The 26,369-nt window shown below is 40.7% G+C and overlaps 1 protein-coding gene across 5 annotated transcripts in view; it reads left to right on the top strand.

Moving 5' to 3' along the window:
* PLD1 (phospholipase D1) overlaps window positions 1-26,369 on the top strand; it is a 247,731-nt gene that overhangs the window by 73,940 nt on the left and 147,422 nt on the right. The window lies entirely within an intron of this gene.

The raw sequence follows: 26,369 nt of genomic DNA, 5'->3' as shown, positions 1-26,369 counted from the left end.
TCCCTAGGAGTTCTGTCAGCTGTGAGAGCAGCATTTCCATTGTGATGTCTATGAGATCTGCCCATACAGATTATTGATTACACTCGTCCTGATCATGTTGTCCATACTTTACAGGTGCCTTTAAAATGAACGCTGTGTTTAATCATCTGCCGTGTGTGGAGTTCATATGTCATCATATGACATGACAGGAGGTGTATGAATGATAACATGTATCATGAAATCTCCTACATTCCGCAATCACAGTGATATACACTGATCCCAGATCTTCTGTATGTCATCACGTGGAATGGATCATCTCTTCATGTCCTGTACAACATGATACATTTTGTTATACTGTTTCCAAAATATTATTTATTGATATGTATTCATATTCACATGCTTTCTGTAGACCTAGGACAATGCTTTTCAGGCTTGAATGGTCTTCTGTATAAAAGATTCATTTGTAGTGATAATTTTATCTGCCAAAATAAAAAGTAATCAAGGTGACACTTCTGGACCGTGACATACATATTGTATTCAGTTCTCTGAAAGCGTAGTAAAGGCTGTTTAAAAACAAAAATACAACTTTTCCCCTGCAAGTCAATGGCATAATGTACTAGTATGCACCATCAGGGGTGTATTTTACCACAAGGCATTTAACTAGGGTAGCATTTCTCAGGGGGGCAGCACTGCCCCCTGGAAGAAGGAACACATACAGCATGGGGACCAGGTGGGATCTGAGAGAGGCTGCGGGCTGCTTGACTCTCATTCCCGTGGATGTCCAGAGCTGTGAAGATGAGTGTCTTTCTCTCTCTCACCAGGAGGGGGCGGGGGCAGTGGCGTCCTGAGGCAGGTGCGGAGGTTGCAGTCCGCACCGGGTGTCACCAACCAAACGGGGTGACACCGGACCTGCTCCACGAAAAGGTAAGTTGTAAAGCAAGCCGACGATCTATCCTGCGGGAATCGTTGGCTTTCTTTGCAACTTACCTTTTCTTGGAGCGGGTCCGGTGTCACCCCGTATAGGTTGCATGCCGATGATCCCTGCAGGATGGATCGGATCTGCGGATTGATCATAATGGATCAGAGTCCGATCCATTATGCTCAATCCACAGATCCGATCCATCCTGCGGGGATCGTCAGAGGGGGTGTCGCCAAGTGTTACCGCACCGGGTGACACCAACCCTAGGGACACCTATGGGCAGGGGTGTTTTTGGTCAATGTCTGGCTCCCTCCAGGGGGGGGGGGGTTGGGTGTTTGGTTGCTGTCGGCCCTCACCCGGGGGGGGATGAATTTTGTGTTGCCTGCCTAGGACAGCACAAAACCTAAATACACCACTGTGCACCGTATATTAGCACATGATAGAAGACTTTCCTTTAAACAGCCTTCCAGTGGCACCATGTCACCGCTCACAGGGATTCCATCTCCACCCCATCGTCCTTCTGGATTTGCGGGCTCTGGCCATTTGAATGGATGAGCCATGATAACGTCACTCCCATGCATGTGCACAGGAGCCTTGATCGTGGCACATCGCTCTGAATGGACGGTGTAGTCAGTAATGCCATCCATTCAGAGTGCAGTGTACATGCGTCAGTTATGTCACCAGCTGCAGACATAGTGATTCATCTCTTAAATGGCGCACATTTAGCAGATATTCCTTGTACCTACAGGTATGCTTTTTTATAGGCTTACCTGTAAGCTGAAGATTAAGCAGCTTAGATTTAGTTTCCCCTGGTCCCCCCCAACATCACGCTAATAAAATGATTGCATTAAACCTTTTCATTACACACCTTATGTTAGACCCACTGACATCATGTGCTTTTCTAAGCAATACAGGTAGATGATGGCTGGTGAGAGGGACCAGCAGGGAGCTGTACATAATAGCTTCCTGAAAACAGGAACGTGTGGAAAAACCCACATTTGATTCTGAGCCTCAATGATTGACTAAACTGAATTCTAATGAATGAAAGGGGCAAGCCAGTGATACGCTGAGGAGGAAAGAGCTAGATGATGCTGGAGGTTCTCCAGCAAGAAAAGGAGGTGGGTTATATCTGACTTGCAGCTTCTAATGCACACTGTGACAAGCTTGCAGTGTGCACTAAAATCAGAGCAATTTCAGTACATGAGATTACTGAATGTACAGCTGTGCAAGATTGGATTTCTACTATAAAGCTGAACTCCAGGATAAGTACAAATGCTCATTTTCAGTGTTCTTCTGCACCTCAAGGGTTAATGCTGTTTTAGGTCTAGGGGAACAAGAAAAGCTGTTTTACTTGCCTATTTCTTCGCTCCTGCAGACTCTCTCTATCCTGTAAGATGGGTCCACGCAGCCTTTTCTCCCCTATGTGCCAGCAGTCGGATGCTTTCTGAGGTCATTAAGTACAATGTGGCGCCCAAAGCCCTGCATTGGATATGAAGATGCTGAGGAACAGTCCCCTGTGTAGTTTATGGTAGCTGTGTCTGCAGGAGGATCAACTTAGCAAAACTGCTTTTCCTGCTTTTCCTGTCCCCTAGACCTAAATGAACATTCCTTTCAGGGCAGGGACAGGATTTTTACCTTTCAAGTAATGTATTAAAAATATATATTAAAATCCCAATGTAACGGTTGCTGACTGCCAACTCACCACAATCAATGTGTGGGAGATTTAACCCATAAAAAGACCCATATCAGAAAAAATGGAGGATTTTTACTTTCCCTGAAGTAGGGCTTTAACCACTTTAAAACTGCGCTATTGCTGAATGACGGCTACAGCGCAGTTTTCCAGTTCTGGGAGGGTGTCATGTGATGTCTTTCCAGAACGCGCCTCCTGCGCATGCCCGGCGCTGTCAGTGATCGGTGTGTCCTATGGACACAGCTGATCACATGACTAGGTAAAAGGCCAATCAAAGCAGCCTTTTACCACGTGATCAGCTGTGTTCAATGACACAGCAGATCACAAAGTAACTACAGTTGGTGGTTATCGGCAGCACTTTCCTGACACTGTCACAGCATGGTGGTTATCGGCAGCACTTTCCGCACACTGTCACAGCATGAGGAAAGTACTGCCAATAACCGGCAAGTGTCACAGAGGACATCCGCACTGATATTCGAGGCACTGATGATCAGTGCTGTCTATTAGTACCCATCATTGCTGCATATCAGTGCAGCATCATCCGTGCCTCCTCAAGGCCCACCAGTGCCACATCATCAGTGCAGCCTATCCATGCCACCTCATTAGTGCTCATCAGTGCTGCCTATCAATACAGCCTGCATCAGTGAAGGAGAAAAATTACTTGTTTGCAAAGTTTTTTTTATAATAGAAACAAAGAAAAACATTTTTTTCTGTTTTTTTTTGTTTATAATACAACAATAAAAAACACAAGTGACAAATACAGACGAAAAAGCTCTATTTGTATGAAAAAAATGATACAAATTTCATATGGGTACAAAAGTTGCATGACTGCGCAATTGTCATTCAAATTGCAACAGCAATGAAAGCTGAAAATAGGCCTGGGCACAAAGGGGGTAAACGTTCCCAGTAGGCAAGTGGTTAAGATGGAAATAAAATTTTGTCCATTGCAAATGGCCCGAAAAAATCCAACATCATGGTATTTGTCTAATTATATTTGATCTGATCAATCCTGAATAAACATTCACCTGTTCTTGCTAACTGTGAGTAGTTTTCCTTTAGTATCTAACCCAAAGCCAGATCTGGCATTGTATGGACTATTTATTGGCTTGATCTTGGTGATACTTTATTGTCGTATAGCTTTTTGGGTATGTTAAACGTATGAATGATATTATCACTGTACTGATTTGTCGTACAAGGCACCAATAAACACCATGTGAGATGTTTCCTGACCTACTTGGAAAACCTGTTCTGCTGAGCCATAAGACTAAAGACACAACCGGCTTTGTTTTTACGGCTGTCAAGAAAGGGATTACAAAGATTTCCACATGCTGCCTTTTTTCTGCTTTGTAAAATAAATTTGAATCGTTTTTTGTGGACTGTCAATAAGAACATTATTTCCCTGTTAGGACAAGGAATTGCCTCCTAGTAGAGATGACAGATGAAGTGGTGGGGATGATGAAGAATATTCAAGTATTTCATATTGAGTTACCTTTGGCAAAGGTTATATCATTTGGATGTAAGCCAAGGTGGTGTTTCTTGTTCTTCAAAAGAAGTTATGTGCAGGTGAAAATCCCAAAAAGCAAGGATATATTGCTGTAAGCCAGGAAGGCAGAACTGGCTGGTGCAAGCTACCTTTAGCAGGTAAATGAGTAATGCCGATTGTTCATCTAACCAGTGTGCAAAGAGGTGTTTCCTAATGTCATAGGGCTGCCAGATTCCAGCTGCGATTTTGGTATGTCTGGAGTTGTGGCCAGGCAACACGCTCTGTCAGTTTTGTCTCCTGGATACCGCAGTATCAAAAAGAGTAATCAGATGGGACTTTTGAGGCATACCGTTCTTCACAAAACACATGTTGATTTCAATCATGTATAAAAAAACAAGGTATTTAACCAACATACATCATCCATTACATCTAAAATATGTTGCAACACTTTTTTCAATTAAAAAATATTTGACTTATATGATATCAAATTCAAGAAGTAGTGTGCAGAGAAGTGGCCCGACGCGTTTCTTGGACAAAGTTCACTTCTTCAGGAGCCAATTTATACATCAACGTAATATGTAATCAGAGTATTCACAATAATAGGTATTTTAATAAAGCACATTACCAGTGAAAACAGCCATCAACCTGCCAGTGGAGTGGAAGCAATGGCTATCATGAATATGTATTCTCCAGAAAAAAGCAAAAGAGACAAATAGTAGAGTATCATCATATTCTAGCAGAAATCTAAAACAGCGGCGCCCATCTTGGAATCACCCAGACATTACCACGATCTGGGCGATTATGTGCATCACCTGCGGCCCATTAGTGAGTTTATTTAGTGCGGGGCCCCTCCCACTGCTCTCTCCTCTTCCTCCCCTTGCATTGTGTGACAGTGGCTGGTGTATTGCCATATTGTTGGCTATATTATAGACAAGGTGAGTATACAACATATACTTTGCCAGAAGGATAGACTATTTGCTTTCAAAGGGTCTGATTCTTGCTCTCTGTATTTTTGTGTTTATAGGACAACATTGTGATTTTTTTTTTTTTCCCCCGAGGATCCTTCCTAGCAGACCTTGGATATTTTTATAGAAACCATAGAGAAGTGCATGGTATTATTATTATACAGGATTTATAGAGTGCCAATAGTTTGCTCAGCGCGTTTCAATATAAAGGGAGATAATACAGCAACAATACAGTTCAATACAACAGGGATAGGAGGTCCCTGCTCCTTGGAGCTTACAATCTAGGAGATATTCCCTTATGATAGGATTTCACTGATAACTTAAAGGATAAGTTCACCTTTTGTTACATGTTACACCCACATTCAGATGGGTGTAACGTGTTACGATCAGAGCAGCCCCTGCTCCCCGCTTTTGACAGCTAGCAGGGGATCTTCTCTCCCCTCGCTAGCTGTCAACATTTTTAAAAAACGTGACTTTACGGGGCTCCACCCACATGGCCATGTCACTCATTCACATTTATCTGTGAATTAAAGACTACAAGTCTTGACAGCCTTAGTGGCTGTCAGCTTGTAGTACTCAATTAACTACCGTGGCGCAGTGAAGTTCGTTCATTCTTACTGTCCGTATATCTCTTTGCTCGTACATCCTGTACAGGCAAGCAGATATACTGGCAGTCTGCAGGAGACTTGCATGGCACCAGCGATCTGCTGATCACTGGGGCAATGCTTTGCAGGCTCCTGCAGACTAAAATAATAAATGCACATTTTTTTACCTGCAAATGTGCATTTATTATTTTTTTCTAAAAGGTGAATTTATCCTGAAGGTGCGTTTTTTTTTTTTTTTTTTTTTATATTGTGAAAGTTCCGTATTGGTCCACTTTATATGGAGTTACTTTGAAATCATTCTGATGAACTTATATTGTAGGCCCTTTGAAGGAGAAAAACACCCTTTTAGTTGGAAATTGTTTGGGATCAAGACATAATGATAATATATAAAGCCTTTCACCTTCGGGTGGATTTCTTGTGCCCTTAAGGTAGGCTGGGTTTAGATAATTTTTCATATAATGTACCCTAGAAGACATGACATTACAAGATTCACTATTTGCGTTTGTCTTAGAATTCTACTAGGATATGATGATACTGTACTATTTGCCCCTTTTTTGCTTTTTCTGGAGAATATATATTCATGATCGTTATTTCCACTGCACTGGCAGGTTGATGGTGGTTTTCACAGGTAATGAGCTTTATTAATCTTCCTATTAATGTGAATATTCTTAAATATTATCATCGTTTTAGCCTTATAGGCATTTTGAGCCTTAATGTATGAGGCACCTACAGGGGAGGATGTGGAGATGTTTGTGAGGTGGGGGGGTCCTCTGGCACTGTGGGCTCTCACTGGGTGCCCTGCCCCTTTCCCCTCCCGGGGCCCCCCCTCACTTCTTGGGTGTCTCTTAGGTCTCTTCTTTCCATCTTTGATAATGGGGTATTGATTATCATGTAATGAACCTATATGACTTGTACTAATTATGATTACTGTTATTGTTCTAGAACATTGATGTATGAATTGGCTCCTGAAGAAGTGGATTTTGTCCAAGAAACGCATCGGGCCATTTTTCTGCACACTACTGCTTGAATCTAATATATCAAATGAGTGAAATATTTTTTTTTATTGTAAAAGTGTTGCAACATTTTTTAGATGTAATGAATGATGCATGTTGGTTAAATACCTTGTTTTTTATATATGAATGAAATAAAAATGTGTTTTATGAAGAATGGTGTGCCTCAAAAGTCCCATCTGATTATTCTTTTTGATACTGCGATAGACTTAAGGATGTGGATTTTTTTTGATTGAATTTTAGATCTTGGTGGTCTCCTGGATACTTAAAATTTCATATAGACCTGCCATTTCAATGGAAACCCAGACATCGTAAACAGGTTTTATTGCAACGTGTATACTTTCTCCCAAATTAAAACCAATTAATTGTTAGAATTTTGTTCGATCGAGAACATTTCCATCCTGCTCCTTTTGATTTTCCTTGTCACTGCGGTCAAAAAGGAACATTGATTTGACCATTTTTTTCACCATTAGAAAATTGGCCGAACCTTTAGAACAAAAATTCTCAAACATAATTTTAATGTTCTACGGCATTTACTGATTGAAACAGTTAAATGCCATGCTACTGGCTTCAGACATACAGATTGGTAAGGGCATGCCAAAATATGGCAGCATGTGCTACCTACTGCTTATGTGAGTTGTGAGCTCTGTTTCAGACTGCTGGAGGGGATGAGAGGCACGTGTAGACCAGGGAAAATGATCGGAGGATCTGGTGGTTTTGTTTTGTGTTGTTTTGTTTTGTTTTTTTTCCAGCATGTCTGTTTTTATTCAAACTGGTGATATGGTGAGCTTAAGAAAAGTTTTCATCATTTTCACCCTTCCCATTGATTAACAAGCCTCTAGAACATAACATTCATTCTTTCAATCAACACTATTTTAAGCCCTATGCTGCTAGCATTAATAGATAGGAAAGTATATGATAATTCATTGTTTTAAACTTTTTTAGATTTCTGTAGTTACTTCCTGGTTTCTGACCTAGGAGCATTATGTAATACATCCCAGGAATCTTCAGGAGGGAAGGAATTTTCTCAGCTAAGCACGCCCTCCTGTCTGCATGCCTGAGCTAAGGGCAGATGGATTCCAGGAAGTAAATGCTACATGAATCATCTGCACTTACTCAAGATGGCTACGGCTAGAAATGTTAGGGAGGCATTTTTCAAAGTGATTTCTTAAAATAAATCATGGAGACATGGATGGATGGGGGAGTTTGATTTTGAATAATACAGTTGAATGGAAAAGCATTTTTGGATTGTGGTGCTCGAAAAAAGTTTAACTCCCCTTTAAGCAGTAGCTGTTATAAGAACTTTGCTTCTCCCCTCCCCTTCCTTACTGGTAGAGGCATTGTGCTAAAATCCAGAACAGGATGGTACAGAGCCAAAGGTTGGAATATAGATCTAGTTACAAATCTATTCTCAGGAATAAAGGTCATTTTCAAACAAAAGCGGTTGCTGACATATTATCGCTCAGGTATATGCAGATATGATGTTCACAGAAATGTTCTCCACAGATGAGTAAACTTACCAATAAACTGATAAAGATGTCCTTTGGGCAGCTTACCAGTTTTCCCAGAGAGCCCAGCACAATTGCACTGTTCTTTTTGGGAACCACTAACATACACTGTTATAGTTACACTGAACACACTTTTCATACCCCAATTTTTACTATCTGTATTTATTTTTTTTGTTTTAATTACTAAAAATAATTTTGTCATATACAGCAGTTGGATGGTAAAAATCTTCTGGCCTAGGTGTCAAGTACTTTTGAGTGTGCCACATTATTTTTTGTTGCAAAACTTTGTATAATTTACTGATCATGCTAATGTACCATGAGATGTAGGTGTAACCATTTTTGGCAGGGGTTATCTGAGACTTTAACACTTGTTTGTTTGTTTTTTTGTTGTTTTTTTTTAATGGTTCATGTAAAAGAGTCGAGAAGGGCTGTTCTGGGGTGTTCCACAGCTTGGTCTCCTTGCCCCTACAAGCCACAGTTAGGCCCAGTTTTTGACTAATACATTTCATATGGAAGTACCATACTTCCTTTTTAGGGTAAAACCTAATAAAGATTGAAATAAAACATTATTTGGTATAAGAAACAAATGGTTATGGGGTGGGCCCTACCAAAATATAGTGTGATCCCCAATGAAACTCATTTATTTTTATCCATTCATATGCTGATGGTCTGTGATGGCTGGTTAGGGAGACCATGACATTTACTAGTTCCCTACTACTCTACAAGGTCCTCTGTATAGCAAAGGGAATCTTGGCATGTTGTCCACTAACTTACAAGGCGAAAGTTACCTATTGCTAATTATTCTCTTAGGATTGTTGGTTAGAAAGCCAAACTGGGTGTGACAGTAGGAACAAAAGTGAGCAGACCTCTCTTGCTTCTTCAATACTGATAAATATCTAAACCAAAACTGGACAAAATGGAATGTTTTCATGTCTGTTGTCAGTTGAGTAGTGGTCTCATATTTGTGCACCCTTCTTGACTCCAAGAGACCTTCTTACCTGAGCATTCTCAGTTGGGTTAGAAATTATCCCATGTGATCTTTGTTGTTTTCCTCCAAGCTGATTTAGCACCGGATTTTAACCCATTTTCTTAGGTCAGTGTTCATTCACCTGTTGGAAATGTTTACAGGACAATTTGTTTGGATTGAGCATTCATGGCTGCCCATCATTTCAAGTCTGTAGGTAAAAATGTATTTAAGGTAAAGTAGAAATGTGGTCAAGTTATGGATATTCAACTATTTATTCATAAGAAGCCATAATGCTTTAAAAGAAGCCATTACTAACCTCTTACTGCAGGCACCCTGCACATCCCCCAATTTCTGAGAATACTTTCACTTTGTTCTGTCTCAGATCACCTTATTCCCATTGCCATCAGTGAGTTGTCAGCCTACCAGCCTTAAAATCTATAATTTAAACCATAGCAATTACACTGGAACTGGGATGAGCAAAATGTCCTGACTTAGATTGAAATTCTGTCTGGTCCCTGCTGAAAAGGCTGAATTTTGATCCATCTATGGCCAGCTTAACTTTTCTCTAGGTCAGTGGTCTCCAAACTGTGGCCCTTTGCTTGCTTTTTTCCGGCCCTTGGGGCATTATTCTCCCCACCATCAGCAACAGTGAGGCATAATTCCCGCCGCTGACCCCAAAAATGGGGCACTATTTTTTCCACTGACACCAATGACGGGGCACTGTTCCGCCCTCTGACACCAATAATGGGGCACTGTTCTGCCCATGGACACCAAAAATGGAGCATTATTCCTCCCACTGACACCAATGATAGGGCACTATTCCTCCCACTGACATCAATGATGGGACACTATTCCTTCCACTGACACTAATAATGGGGCATTATTCCTACTGACACCAATGATAGGGCACTATTCCTCCCACTGATATCAATGATGGGGCACTATTCTTTCCACTAACACTAATAATGGGGCATTATTCCTCCTACTGAAACCAATAATGGGGCAATATTCCTCCCACTGACATCAACAATGTGGCACTATTCCTCCCCCAGACACCAACAATGGGAAACTATTCCTCCCATTGATACCAGTGATGGGGCACTATATCTCCCGTTAATACCAATGTTTTTGCATTGTTTACTCACATTGATGCCAGGACATTTTACTCTCCCACTGGCCACAGTCGTCCCCCCCCCCCCCCCCCCCCCCCCAAAGTCTAAAGGTCAGTAAACTGGTCTTTCGTTTATAAAATTTGGAGACCCCTGCTCTAGGTAAATTGAGTTTTTTTTTGTTGCTACATGGATATGTAATTTTTGGCTACATGCACATAGGTGCATTTGCCCAGGATATTCTGGTGCTGTGTACAGCCTTCCCATAGACATGATTAAGTGGAGGTATGGGTGTTTGTGCACTACTTTGTTTTTTTTTTTTTGTTTTTTTTTTTCCCCATCAGTTCAGTCACGCTTTTTCAAAGAAAAAACTGATAATTTTTCTTCATCAGTCTTTCACATCCACTCCTAATGCAAAAACAGACTATTTGTTCATTTTTACATCCATTTCCGTTTTTTTTTAAACAGAATAAAAATAGGGCTTTGATCCATTTAAAAAAATAAGATTTTCATGGATACAGATGTAAATTGGTGGTCATCTGTCTACATCAGTTTTTCCATAGAGATGGATTGATGTCCATTTATCATCCATCAACGAATGGATGAAAAACGGCCCAAAACCCTTTCACACAGACGTCAACCTTTCAGTCATGTTTTTTCAAAGTCTTCAGTTCAGTTTACCTCAGTTTATATCAGTGTGCTTATTCGTCTTCAGTTTATATTAGTTCAATTTACATCAGTTTCTATCAGTTCAGCTCAGTTCAGTTTATATCAGTCTACATCAGTTCCGTTCCATTGGATCTGGACGTTGACTGTTCTGTTTCCTCCCACCCATTAACATACATTGTGGTTCAGCCTTGATCCATCTGAAAAACTAACAGACTAATCTAGACTGAACGAATGCATGTAAGGGTGAGTCTGTGTGCTAATTTACACGAATATCTGATTTCCATTAATGTCTATAGTTGGCTGTATGCAACCTGCAGGACATCCTAGGCACCAGAAAGACACACTCTGCATGGGCAAATGCACCCATGTGCATGAAGCCTTAACAGGTAGAATTAATAGCTCACTGATTGGTTTTGCTTGTTGCCTGGAAGAGTTGTTTAAAAATAATCACTTGTTTCTAGTGATCATTGTGATTATTTTTTCAGCAGTATGCAGTATTTGTGCGCATGTTAGTGTTTATAAGAGTACATATATAACATGTTTTTGGGACCTTGTATGCTAGTCCATACAGTTGCTAACCTACCCTGTTCACTTGCTGTTGATCATTGACCTGTTTTACAACTTTGCTGCCATTCAAATAGCATACAACATAGAGGCACATAGAAAAGGTACACAGCTAATCTTTGTTATAGCAACAAATCATTTCTGGTGTGCTTCTGTGGATTACAACTCTTCACTGGCCAGGCAATTCCCAAGCGACATGAATTAGCAATTTTCTACTCATTAGATGCTCCATTTTTCGATACGTAGAGATCATTTTATTTCGGCTGCTGTCATAAAAAGAACCACACAGCTTGTAATCTTCTCTTGCTGCACAACTGAAGACAATTAATAGTGTTTATTTTCCACATGTGCTCTTATTAAGTGCTTGATTGATTTTTAGCACTCGAGCGAAGATATGAAGAGGCTGGAGTAGACTATTTTTAGCAAAGTCAAAGACATATACGTTTTTTTTTTTCTTTTTTTTTTTTTTTTTTTCTTGCAGATATTTTGATAGTTGATGTGAGAAGTCATGTACTTTATATTCCTCTTTTTTCCTCTATTTGATTTTATTCCTCAGTTGTTTTTTTTTTTTTTTTCATCAATTTGTAGTTTGTAAATCCATTTTTAAGTCCTCATGCACACTGGACGTTTTTACAGCTGCTGTTTTTGACGTTTTTTTTCTACAGCCAGTAAACCCCCCAGCATGTTATCCTATGTGTCCATGTACACAGACTGTAATCAAAGTTTTTTTGGCTGGAAAAAACCCCAGGACTAGTGGGTTTCTAGAGGAGTTTTTTAGCTGTAAAGATGCTCTAATGCTGAGAAATGCCGCTAAACGCTAATACAAAAAAAAAGCTGAAAAACTCACTTTTTTAACATAACTTTACACAGGTAAAGTTACCAGCGTTATTAAAATGCCCAGTGTGCATGGAGCCTAAAAAATGGCTTTCTGCCATGATGGTATCACCATTGTAACCAAGGAAAAGAGCTTAGACTGATGCACTTGATTACTATCCATACACTACCATGCCTGATTATATTGGTTCTTCCTTAACCACTTGCCCTCCTGAGGAGTTACCCCCTTTCCTGACCAGGCCATTTTTTGTGTTGCTTTACTTAAACTGACAATTGCGTGATCATGCAACACTGCACCCAAATTAAATTTACGTCCTTTTTTTCCCCCCATGAATTGAGCTTTCTTTCAGTGGTATTTGATTGCCTGTGCTTTTTTGTTTATTTTTTTGCGCTATAAAAAAAGTTGACAATTTTGAGGAAAAAAAAAACAATATTTTTGACTTTTTGCTATTAACCTCCCTGGCGGTATTGCCGAGTGTAGGTCGGGGTAAACTTTCAGTACTAAAAGTGGTAACCCGAGCTACACTTGGGAATACCTTGCAGCGTTGCTCCAGGATCTCTGTTTCACTTACCTTGTCCTGCGCTCCTGTGATGTCCCCCTGCAGCGTCCCCAGCCGATGCCAGCATCCGTCTTCCGGGTTCCAGTCCCTGCAAGCGTCGGGAACGTATGGGGGATGGAACCAGTGGGAAATTCAAAAATTTCAAGTGACATTCACCAAATACACTAAAATCATATAATAAAACACTACTGTATCAACACATTTCACATACATTTTGTCCCTAGTGCTTTCTCCTGTGCCCTGCCTGCATTTTTACTGTTCTTTCTGCCTGGAAACTGAGAAACGTCCATGGTGTCCAAAAAGCGTCCCTTTTAGGTCAAAAGTGGTTTTAGATCAGCTAGAGAACAGCGATAGTAAATTAGAACCACTTGCAGAATTGAGTGATAATGATTCGTGGGGAAATTCGTCATCAGACACTGAAAACGATTCTGCGACTTTGCTCAGCGATGTGCGAACTTGGCGCTATATTTCAAATTTCAGTGTTTTTTGTTTGATTTATATTATTGAATTAAATGTATTATTATATTATAATTTATGATTTATTATATTATAATTTATGATTTCGGGTTTCAGATTTTATTATACCCGGGATGTTTACTAGACTCTCTTGTTCGGACAGATTTCAGTGAGTTATTCCTAAAAATTACAGGCCTACAATAAAAAAAAACTACATATGTCTATGCTAAAAAATTTACCACTTTGAGCACAGAAATATGGACATAATCATACCACTACGGAGGTTAAACTTGTCCAGTTAAATTGTAAAAATCAAATTTCATCATAAATTTAGGCCAAAATGTATCCTGCTACTTGTCTTTGCTAAAAATCAAACCCGATACGTGTAAATTGTTTTACGTGAAATTTATAGCGTTTCCAAATGGCGGAATATATATTTGGATTTTTTTGGTTAATTTTTTTATTTTTACTAGTAATGGCGGCGATCAGCAAATGACTGCGGCTGGCATTATGACACTGGGGGGAACTGACTAGGTGTCACTGACATCCCCAGTGACACCATAACAGTGATCGGTGCTAAAAAAAAAAAAAAAAGCACTGACACTATACTAATGGCACTGCGCAGAAAGGGGTTAACATGAGGGGCGATCAAAAGGTAAACTGTGTGCTATTTTACTGTGGTCTGTCTGTGTGCTTCGCTCTGCACAGCCATCCAAAGCAGTGTCCATGAGCTGACAGGGAGGAGAACTGTTTTGTTTACAAACAGTTCTCCTCCCCGTCGGAGATGCTTGTGAATCTCCAGGCGCCGGTGAGTAATCTGACAGCCGCGGCCGCACACGCATAGCTTTCAAAGCAGTGTGCTTACAGTGACGCACAAGCACACAGCCCCACAGTAAAACACACAGCACACAGTTAACCCTTTGATTGCCTCACATGTTAACCCCTTCCTACCCAGTGCCATTAGTACAGTGTCAGTGCTCTTTTTATTGGCACTGATCACTGTATTGGTGTCACTAGGGATGTCAGTGACACCAAGTCAGTTCCCCCCCAGTGTAAGAATGCCCGCAGCAGTACCACTATAAGTCACTGATCACCGCCATTACTAGTAAAAAAAAAAAAAAAAAAAACTATATATATCGCCATTTGTAACAATACATTTTGGTCTACATTTTATTACGAAATTAAATTTAAAAAAAAAATTTTTTTTACTGCTAATTGCAAAAAGTCACAAATATTTTTTTTGTCAAAATTGTCTGTTTTTGTTTATAGCGCAAAAAATAAAAACCACATAGGCAATCAATACTACTGAAAGAAAGCTCTATTTTTGGGGAAAAAAGGATGTAAATTTCATTTGGGTGCAGCATTGCATGACCACACAATTGTCAGTTAAAGTAACGCAGTGTCATAATGCAAAAAAATGGCCTGGTCAAGAAGGTGGGTAAATCTTCAGGAGGGCAAGTGGTAGTATGCTCTGGCACAATGCCCTGTTATGATAATGTTAATAAACAATGTTTTATGGAAACAAGGTAGTTGTTTTTGGTGCACGGTGGTGACATGGTGATCACACGGGTTTGTTTACAGATGCAAACAGCAAGCTGTAGCTGTTAAGGGGAAATACAGTATTGAAAAAAAAAAATACAAATATATAATAAAAACCTGAGCAAGGTATTTAATGGAAACAGTGTACGAACTAAAAACTTTGTAGGTCATTAAATATTGTAATGATTTAGGTATACTGATACTGCTAAGTTTAGTCAGAGCTTTGGTATTGAATGGGTTAATGTGATGTCTGACCACACTGACCATTAGAGAAGTTCAGAAGGTGGAAGACATGGGAACTAGTTCATCATCCAAAAAAGGAAAGGATTGCACTTAAATAAAGCTGACTCTATCTACTTCTGTTTTGCTGTGTTTCTTCATGGAGGTTACATGCACTACTATGCAGTTTTCATTCTACTTCTAGCTTTAATTGCACAGGTTTTTGAAACCTGATCAGATATAGGTTAACAAATGACATTTCTAAAGTGCCAAAAGCCATTTGGATTAGTAGTGGAAAGCTTTTAGCAAACTAGAAAATGTGTGGATTCTTAGGTCACAAACATGTCATATATAAAAAGACATTTGCCATAAACACACGCACTTATGTCCTTGGCAGCTCTTAGACTTTTTTGAGATATTTGGTTGTAGCCGATGGAAGATTATCCCTTGTTTTGACAAATAATTTGTGTTCTCATATGGAGACATAAACATGTGTTCCATATATTTGGATTTGTGAAAATTGCACAGCTGTGCCTATTCTCTTGTGGTTCTCCGTCAGAAGATGACAGCAGTGTCTCGGTATCGCTCCGTCTGCCTCTTTATGACTGACAGTAAAACATGAGAGTGCACTGGGAACACTTTCAACTATATGTATGTGTAAGGTGAGACTGGCATGTTTTGATGAAAACGAACAAATAAAACAATAAAAGGCGATTGAATAGCTGGATGAGGTTCTAATTCACTGCAACCATGGTTTCACAGTAAATCCTGTTTTTATTCGAAATTTGCAGACCCTGCAAATTTAAGTGCATATTTGCCAACCACTATTTTTTTTTCTTTTTTCCAGAATGCTCTGCATAGCCTTCGAACCATGACCAGTGGGCTTAGACTGACCAGTAAAGGTGTTTTGGATTAGCCAGTCCCTTCACTATAAAAAGGAAGGCTCTGAGCCACAGTTTGTGTATTATAAAGCTGCTATAGGGAGAGCTGACAAACCAGGAAAAGAATAAGGGTCAGTTAGGAAGTATTTGATTCGGATTGCTGGGACTTTGCCTGTCTTCATGTTAGGGGCTTTTTTTTTTTTTTTTTACTTTTTGTGGTTTATTTGAAAATTGGGCACTTTTAGCTGTTGTCTCGTCTGTTCCTTAAAAACCTTAGGTTTCTTTTTCTCTGGGGAGGGGTTGGGGGAGGAATATTTTTGTGGTTTTTCTTCTAAATTGTTTGTTTTCATTTTTGTGTTGATTGGGACTTTTCTGTTCCAAAGCATGGCATTTACGTGTTGCTAGCCATCTGTTCTTGGAGCTTTTCATTTTTAACATGTTGATGTAGCACTTGTAAGAAAAAATAGAGAACTAAAGCTGGCCAAACCATGATTGCAATTCAAGAGGTTCAGCAGGGACTGGCTAAATTTTGATCAGTATGTGGCCGTCCCTGCTGAACAGAAGTTGATTGATTGTTTGATTGACTTCTGGCAAAGGGACATGCTGGAAAACGTTTCTTGGTCAGTGGCTATAGTGCTGATCAGGGTATTTTGACAGCAGCGCTGTCCAAATACAAAGTCCTGCGGGGGGAGAGGGGTGGATTCCTCCATCTACCTTTATATGTGTGAATAGAGGGATTTCTATTCTTTTGGGGTTTTTTTTTTCATTCAGCCTACAGTCAGTGGCCAGCTTTAGTTCAAGAACAATGTGTTGCCTCACATTCATCACCCCCCCATCTTCATAGTAGATATAAAATTTAGGCAAAGGGTGCTTAGGCCTAATCTTAGATTTAATGTTCCCTTCTGGCCAATTTTACACAATTTTGTATCGTCTTTGGTTTACTCTTGTAGTAAAACACCTGCCTATGCCCATATCCCCCAACTGACCTGGATTGGGAAGGACTGTCCCAGAACTTTAACACCATCCCAGAAGCCCACACATCCCAGGTGTGTCCTGGAGCTGCATGCTGGACAATATTGTCCACCCCCCACCCAATGGCTATATTATTGCTTCCCCCCTCCCCCGAATTTTTAATAACATGATTAGATCTCAATGGGATAGACCACTAAGTTGGGGTTCACTGAAATTCAAACACGATTCCCTGATCAGTTGAATTGAACCTGGGTAGATTTGCTAATCACTATTTTTTTGTGCAGTAGCTTTCACCTTTTCATGTTTTCGGTGGTCTTATCACATAGATAAAATGAGTCCTGATTCTTACAGTGACTTGGTCACTGAAGGTTCTAAAATAAAGTAAAATCAGCCTCTATACTTACCTTTCTGGCAGCCGAAGTATTAAAATGTGCATAAACCCTCACTTTGTAAAACAACCCATAAATAAGAATGAAAGGAAAAACATTTGTGTATACGTATTAAAAAAAAAAAAAATTGCTTTTTTTTTTATAAATGACCACATTCCCTCTGTTCACAGCTGCATATGGAGCTGAGCGAGGAGAAAGAGCAGTACACTAATCCTCCCAGTGAATGATTGTGCAGGGAGGGTGTGTCAGGACAAATCTGATCATTGAAGGAGTGCAGGCTGAGTTCCCAGCATAGCTAGAGAACTGACCATGGTGTGTTCTCCTGCTTAGTGTGGTCAGTTTTTAATAGGAAAACAAAGGGACTGGTAGGAACACCAGGTATTTCACACAAAGGAAGCAATGCAAAGAGAACAGGATACTTTGTCATACAAGTACATGGTACAGCAGGCATATATCAGGAATATGAAATGTTCCGTTTACATATTCTTTAAATTTCTGCCATGTAGCAGATACCCAGCATATGCACATATCCATCTTCTCAGAATATATCAAATACCTGCTGCCCTCTGTTTGCTGTGGTTCTCCCGCTGGCTGGTATATCTTATAACGACTTCAATTACTTTACAAGTCTGCATGAATTCCTGACATACAACATACAGTTCAGCATAAGATAGTGTTTTTTTTTTTTTACTCAACATTTTATCATTGAACAGCAGTCCCTAAGCTCCAGTACAATGCCTTTATCAGCTGAAATTAGGTCATCAGTCTTCAACAGGCGGGAGAAAGAATTTCTAAATTTTGTTCTTCCACAGTGATCACACTGCAATATGACTGCTCAAAAACATAGGCTCATTCATGACCAACTAATAAAATAATACATTGCCCCTCTCCTTAAAGGCTTATTAAAGCGGAGTTCCAGTGAAAATTAAAAAAAAAAAAAAAAAAGTCAGCAGCTACAAAAATTGTAGCTGACTTTTAAAAAAACAAAACAAAAAAAAAAACAGCCACTCAGCTGCCCTCGATCCTCATTTTGTCCTCCCTGCAGCCCGTTTTTCCAGCCGCCCTGTTTTCCTGGCACCGGAATCTTCAGTGTGGGCACCTGGCTGTGACAGCTTGTGGCTTCACAGCCTGGAGCTCACTGCGCATGTGCGAGGGGGCGGACAACTTCTGCTTCCTAGGCGATCACAGTGGAAGTGGGAGCAGGTACCTGTCCATTTCGGGTTCTCGCTCCCTAAATGTGCCAATCCTTATTGGGGAGTGAAGGACCAGTCATTAAAGCAGAACTTCCCCTTTAGGGTGGAGCTCTGCTTTAAGCTGGAAAATAGGGCAAGACCACAGTTTTAATGAACTTTCTAAATGTAACAAATAACCAATGCCTGTCACAGATATATTGTGAGCACACATAAGGTCTCATGCACACGGATGTAGGAATGAATTTTATTCTCCAATTATGCTGGATTTATTTCCACCAGAACGTGGTATAAAAAAAAATGACTCTAAGGTTGCATTTACATGATGTGCATGTGATGTTGAGTGCAAATGCATTCTACTGAATAGAATATTAATGTATGCTGGCCAGTAGAATATATTTTTGCACATGCGCTCCCGCTTATACGCATGTAAATTATGCTCATAAGCCCCTCTTTGCTGCTTTGGTGCATTTTTTTTTTTACATATTTGAATGCTCTTTAAATACTCAAGTAAATTCCTAATGTACATGGCCACATAGACTAAGTTTGAGCTTTGTTTAGAGGTTTGGGAAAGAAAAAACACTTTAACAACGGCATGTTTCCAGCCTATGTGCGTGAGGCCTAAAACATAAACTCACTTGGTCTATGAGGCCTGTCCTCCCATCAGTGCCACATAGAATTAAAGTTCAGAGCATAGTCCATCAAAGCAATGGCAATCACTGACCAGGTCAAAACTGCCAATAACCCTGGGACAAAATATCACAATGGGTGGGAGAGTGGGCAAATCTTGTGAAGGCTGAATCACTTTTGGATAAGTGGGGCACGCCACAGTATAGCCTTTTTTCTAGAGTTCAGGCTTTAGCCCTTCACCTCATGTGTTTCCAGCAGGGGCAGACTGACCATTGGGCAACTCGGGCACTGCCCAAGGGCCCAGGGTCAGTAAGGGGCCCCATGAGATGCCCCTGATACCTTTCATAGGCTTTTTTGGGTGTGGTTTGAGTGTGGGCGAGGACACGGGGCCCCATGATCCCCTATTGCCCAGGGGCCCAATGGGTTGTCAGTCCGCCCACGTGGACTGTTTGGGTGATTATAGTGAGACAAGTTTGGTGATGCAGCTTGGGCAGGGTGTCAAGGTCCTACCTTTTCCCAGAGGTTATGTTACTCCATGTGCTGGCATCCATCTTGGATTTTTGCTGAGTATGGTGGGAATCTTTTATGCCTTCAAGTCTCTGAGGTCCATCCCCCAGAGGGGTGTGGCTGAGTACATATAAGCCTGTGATCCGCACATGCTCTTTGCACTTGTGTCTTTGTCTTGCTACAGCTCTGTGTATACGCTCGTGACTCTTCTGGTATTTGACTCGGCTTGTGACTAAGACCATTCTCTGTGTTTTCCTTCGATCTGACCTTCCGTTGCTGAACCCGGCCCGTGACCTGTTATTCTCTGTCTACTGTTCTGTACCGTTTTGTCCCGTTGTTGTCGACCCGGCTTGCCTGACTACGCTATTGTCATTCTCACCAGCTACACGCCATTGGCGGCGGCCATTACCGCAGCCGGGGGTGTCTCGGGGGCCGCGACTTGGTTCCTGGCTGCGTCAAGTCCATCCCCACCATCAGGGGCCCTGGTGAAGGGCAGCCTGGGACTTAGACTCCGCGCCCTGAGGGACTTCAGTCTGTTGGTGGTGGTTGTCATCAGCCAGTGCGTTACCCTGCCACTAGGCCTACCTGTCCGTTCCACAGCCCTGCCCTGACACAGGGTTGTGAATGGCTCTGTAAGTTGTTAGTATTTTGACTTTTATTTGTTGGTCAATCCAAAGCCTGTGAAGGGATTGGTAGAGAGGGGTGGTGGATACTGAGCAGTTGGTAAGGTAGAGGAGTCTGTCAACGGTATTCATGACAGACTGAAGGGGGTATAGCCTGTGTAGAGGTAGACCTATGAGAGATGATTTGCAATAGTTAAGGTGACCGATAAAAAGGGAGTGAATGAGTAGCTTGGTGGTTTCATTAGCATTTACTTCATCTATTTATATGTCAAATATCTGGTATAATAGACTATACAAATGCCAAATGTGTATGCCTGTGAACTTTGGGAAATTGGTGGAGCTGAGATTAAGGATGGAGAAATAGGCACGACGAATAGAGGAGCACAATCACTATAGACATGTAATGTATGCAAATGTAAATCCAGAATATAATCCTTAGCAACCTTAGTGTCGCTAAACTCACATCATTAAAAACTATCAGTAAATGCTGCATTACATGCTGCTCATACTTAGTTGCTTGGGGAATTATCCTGGTTGATCCTGCTGTTCTCCCCATTCTGTCCATGTTCCAGTACAGCTGGGGATTTTGCATAGCAGTGTTGGGAGCTACTGAACATGCTCAATTTTCAGTGAATTTCTATGCTGAGCATTTCCTCTCTATCACGTGAGCAACCCATGTGACTATAAAGCAGTGTTTCTCAACTCCAGTCCTCATGGACCCCCAACAGGTCATGTTTTCAGGATTTCCATTATTTTGCACAGGTGATTTGATCAGTTTCACTGCCTTAGTATTTACCACAGCTGTTTCATCTGAGGGAAATCCTGAAAACATGACCTGTTGGGGGTCCATGAGGACTGGAGTTGAGAAACACTGCTATAAAGTCACACACATGGGCATATACACAGTGGTAAGGGATAGCCCCCTCCCTCCTCCTTGCCCACTAACCAGCTAAACAGAATAGGGGTGGGATATTACAACTTGATTGATGGAGGCTTTTACCTCACTGTTATTGTAAGATACAGGCTGGAGGGGTGTGACACAGCCTGTGACTGACAGAAATCCACCCACACCATGTTTTTGCCAAAAAATAATAAAGATTTGATTTCAAATATATATTTGTATTGCAATTTTAACATTTTTATTGATATTTATAATTTTTTTACTCTGTATTCCAAAGGCTGTTTTTTATTTATTTTTATTTTGAACCTGTGACCTGCAGCAGAGGACTCGAAGTTTCTCCTGCTTGTGTATCCCTGCAGACAGGCTGGAAGAGAGTTGGGTCATGTGACAGCTGTATATCAATTAGGGAAAACTTACTTAGATTATTTTATTTTCAAATAAAATAATTACAGTGCTATTATCCACATACAGCAAGAGAAAGGGTCAATACCAATTAAACCGTGTGTGTGTTTTGTGTTACTCTAATAATCTGAAGATGGATCCTGTGATAGTAAGGACTCTTCCTCAAGAGAAGTATCCATTAATTATACAAATAAAAAATATAAGTCAGCACACCAAACAGGCCTAATAGTTCACATGGTTTCTATCTATTTTGGAAAAGGATGGGACAACCTTCAGGTGGTAGGAGGTCACACCCCAGAGAATAGTATAATGCCATGTCCCAATTGAATATTGGAGGAAAAATTATCTAATGGACTTTTTAGGCACATAAACTCAGTACACAAGAAGTAAAAACAATGTTACTTTATTAACATGTTACATCTAAAGACATGTCTTGTATAAGTTTTAAATTTGCATCGCACAAGAACACACAGTCTGTCTTCCCTCACCAACCCAACCAACAAATTTCCAGAAAGGTTGAATGAAGATGGTAGATACAGTATACTTCTTTCAGAGGGTGGGCAATGTCCAAGCTGTGCAGAAAACACCCAACATGTTTCGCGTCTGGAGTTGCTTCTTCAGGGGCTAGCAACGCATCTAAATAATGAACAGACTTAAACAATAAACGTATAGAAAAGCAAACAAGAATACAGCATAGGTACCACCCATAGGCACTTACATGGTTAGGCAGTGTGCACTGTGTAGTAAAGAACTCCCAGTGCAGCCAGAACCCCCCCCCCCCCCCAGGCAACCAGAGGACCATGGATCCCACTGTGGGGTGAGGGTGCATCAATCAGGCAATGGGCCGACAGAAACCCCCAAGGACAACACAAGAACTCAGCAGATAACAAAGGTGTCCGAGGTGCCAGTTGGTAGTCGTCAGCATAATAATCCAACTAAAGCAGATTAATGATGTAGAACAGAATAGGCCAAAGAATGGCCACAATGTAAATCTCAATTACTGATATCCAAGAGTGGCAACCCATCTAGCATTACATCATAAGTTGAGACACTCAGAAACAAGTTACCTCTAAGTTTGAAGCAATATATCAAATGTATAGATGTAAAGGGCACATATACACAGTCCCTCACTGTAAGGTAAAGAGCCGAACGGCCTTTAATTCATCCACAGTGAATGAGCTCCAATATGGGGCATAGACACCAACAGGGCTAAAAAACAAAAAGTGCCCCCATTAGTATAACTCGCCTTTGGACTCGCACCCCCCGATTGTCCTATATTAATCATCATTCCAAGAAAGTATAGAGTACCTGTAGCCAAGGGGAAGCACACAGTCTGTGGGGCCACAATTCAGGCTGGTCAGTATTGTGGAAGTCCCAAGGCATAGTCTGCCGACCCACACCGCTTAAATACACCCTGACCAGGCACGTCAATACAAGCCAGAGTATGACGAAATCTCGGCCTGGCCAATACATCCACACATGCGTGATGCCCCCACTGAATCGACCATGGCGCTATAGTGCTGAGGGAATGCACGCGCAGTCCTGCGGGGAGGGTTCAGAGGGACCCGACACTCCCCCATCCGCAGGCAACCCACCAACCGCCAGGGAACTCTAAAGTCACAGGGGGGTCCAAAATCGTAACAATGCCCACATTACATAATGTAAAAAGACATTCCCAATAATAGAGAAAACAAATCCATATATGCATCTGACAAAATGGCCACAGAATAATCCACAGACATTGCAAGACATGCAGGTCCATTAGTAATGCATCACTAAGGGCATCAGGATGAAAGAAATAAAACCACAACAATCCAACCCTAAAAATGATTCATACGTTCAATATTTGCAAATAACTAGTACCAATAATTATAATGCATAAATATGAGCAGAGCCTATATTAGTAACTGTATACTGTATATAGATTATTTTCGGAAGGAGTATATGATGATGTATACAAAAGACCAATATATAGAGGGTAAAACAGAATAACTATAAAGTGTCATACGGGAATACCCCCCACTATTTACCAGACACAATACATAATAGCCAGTCCCATATCACAAAACTACATAATCCGAAACTAATCATATATAATATTAGTAGAACTATGCCCTTTAAATCATAAAAAGGGTTTGTATGATAGAATTTCATTAAGGCCTGGTGAACTAACTGCATTTAACCATTTGATCCATTTGGTTTCTCTACAGAGGATTTTTTTTTTATCCCAATTACCTCCACGTGGATCTCTCATAACTACTTCCAATACAATGAATCTAGCATGCATGGTATCAAATTTGTGGTATAATCCTAGATGGCGACTAATAGTGGTGAGCATTTTGGCATTGGCTGAATAATAGACATGGTCATGTATTCTTTCGCTAAACTGATGTATGGTGTTACCCACATAATAGGCCCCACAGGTGCATGTCATGAGGTATATTACTCCCCTAGTTGTACAATTGGCATGAAGTTTAAGGATCAAAGTCTCTCCATTAAGTAGAATAAATTGTCTGCCTGTCTGCTCCTGGGACAATATGTACATTTACCGCAAGAAAAAAGGAAGTGTGAAAAGGTTAGTGCTTGGTACATAGTGAGTTGATGTTAATTTATCTTTACTAGAGACTGCTTTGCGGAACACCAGCTCAGGGTAATCTTTAATGTATTTATTTAATATGGAATTCTCCTGCAAGAGGTACCAATGGCATTGTAACACATTGCGTAAATCCTGAATACTGTGTTATACACCTTACTATTGAAAGTTTGGCCTTTAGATTTAGATGTGCGGTATAATAAAGATGTCCTATCTTTTGGCCAGTGCCTTGTTATAGGCTTTACGTAAAAGGGTCCTGCTATAACCCCGTGAAAGATGATGTTGACGTAAAAGACTAGCTTGGTTTTTAAAATCCTCTAAATACGTATAATTATGCCGTAGGCAAATATATTGTGCAAAAGGTATGCTTATTACCAACGCTGGAGGATGAGAACTACATGTGTCAAGAATAGTATTTCCCACTGTTTCTTTGCATAACAGTTTTGTAGCCAAACAGTTGGTAATATCCTTGAAGATTTGCAAATCAAGGAAGCAAAACATGTTGGGCATTTTCTGCACAGCTTGGGCATTCCCCACCCTCTGAAAGAAGTATACTGTATCCACCATCTTCATTCAACCTTTCTGGAAATCCGTTTATGGTTGGTTGGTGGGGGAAGACAGGCTGTGTGTTAGTGTGCAATGCACTTTTAAAACTTATGCAAGATATATGTTTTTAGATGTGATATGTTAACAGCTTCCCGTCCGCCCTATAGCAGATATACTGCTACAGGGCGGCACGGGTGCGCAAAATCACGTTTATATATACATGATTTTGCATTTCTGGGTAGGAGGTTCATGTTCTACTCGCGCCACCATTCGTGGCCATGGTTGTCAATCACCGGGTCCCGGCCAGTAATTGCTCGCCGGTGCCCGGTGATTTCTGAAGATGAGGAGTGTTTTGGTTTCCTCCCTGTCAGCTCAGGCACATTGCTCTGCACAGCACAGCCATCCAGAGCAGTTTGATTAGTGAAGCACACTGACACTGACCCCCAGTAAAACACTCCCTGTCAGAATGTCCGCCGCAGTCCCGCTATAAGTCGCTGATTGCCACCATGTTTTTTAGCCAAGACATGTTGCAGAATACATTTTGGTGTAAATTTATGACTACATTTTTATTTTTTTTTTTTTTTTTTTAATTTTTACTGGACATGTTTAATAGCAAAAGGTTGAGAAAATATTGTTTTTTTTTCTCAAGATTGTTGGTCTTTTTTTTTTTTTTTTTTTTTCTTATAGCGCAAAAAATAAAAAACACACAGGCAACAAAACACCACTGAAAGAAAGCTAAATTTGTGGGGGAAAAAAGGACATAAATTTAATTTGGGTGCAGCCTTGCATGACTGCAATTGTCAGTTAGGGCTCGTTCACACTTGACTTTATTTCTAACTCTTGCCAAACGCCCCTATAGCGTTTTGACAAGTGTTAGGTGTTTGCGGAGTGTTAAAAATGCTTCACAAACGCTCTCAAAACGCCCTATGTGCGGTTTTGAGGTGGTTGAAAGGCTTTTGCCAATCGTTAAAACCATACCACAAACTCCTATAATGAAGTTTAAATGGTATTAACGCTCCGCAAACACCTCGCAAAAGTGTCGCAGCCTGGCCGGCACTTGCAGAGCGGCACCTTAGACTTGAATGGGGGGCTTCAACTCCTCCTGACTCAACCAGAGGCGTCAGTTTTGCTGCGACGTGATGCTAATGCTTCTGTGTGAACAGCACTGTGTGCGGACGTGCAGAATTTTCAGAGGCGTTTGAGAAGCGTTAAAAACGCTTTCCAAATGCCTGTCTGATGCCTGCTGACAAAGCTAGTGTGAATGTAGCCTTAAAGCAATGCAGCGCTGTAACGCAAAAAATGGCCTGGTCAGGAAGTAAATTCTCAGGAGAGCAAGTGGTTAATAAACTAACATTGTTTTTACTTGTGTACTGAATTTGTGTCTAAAAAGTCCATTAGATAATTTTTTCTCCAATATTCTATTTTGATTATCAGGCTCCATGCACACAGGGCATTTTTAATAATGCAGGTAATGTTTGCTGTGTAAAGTTGCGTTAAAAACGTGAGTTGTTTAGCGGCATTTTGATGCTTTTTTTGCATTTGCGGTTTTGCTCAAAAAAAGTCCAAAAACCCCGGTTGGCCATGTTTTTCAGCGTTGGAGCATTTTTACAGCTAAAAAAACTCCTCTAGAAACCCACTAGTTCTGGGGGGTTTTTCCCA

Source organism: Staurois parvus, unplaced genomic scaffold, assembly GCF_062004578.1.
Source record: "Staurois parvus isolate SC_StPar_1 unplaced genomic scaffold, SC_StPar_1.0 ptg000155l, whole genome shotgun sequence".
NCBI lineage: Eukaryota > Metazoa > Chordata > Amphibia > Anura > Ranidae > Staurois > Staurois parvus.
Note: the sequence above shows the minus strand (reverse complement) of the source record. Positions and strands in the feature narration are given on the sequence as shown.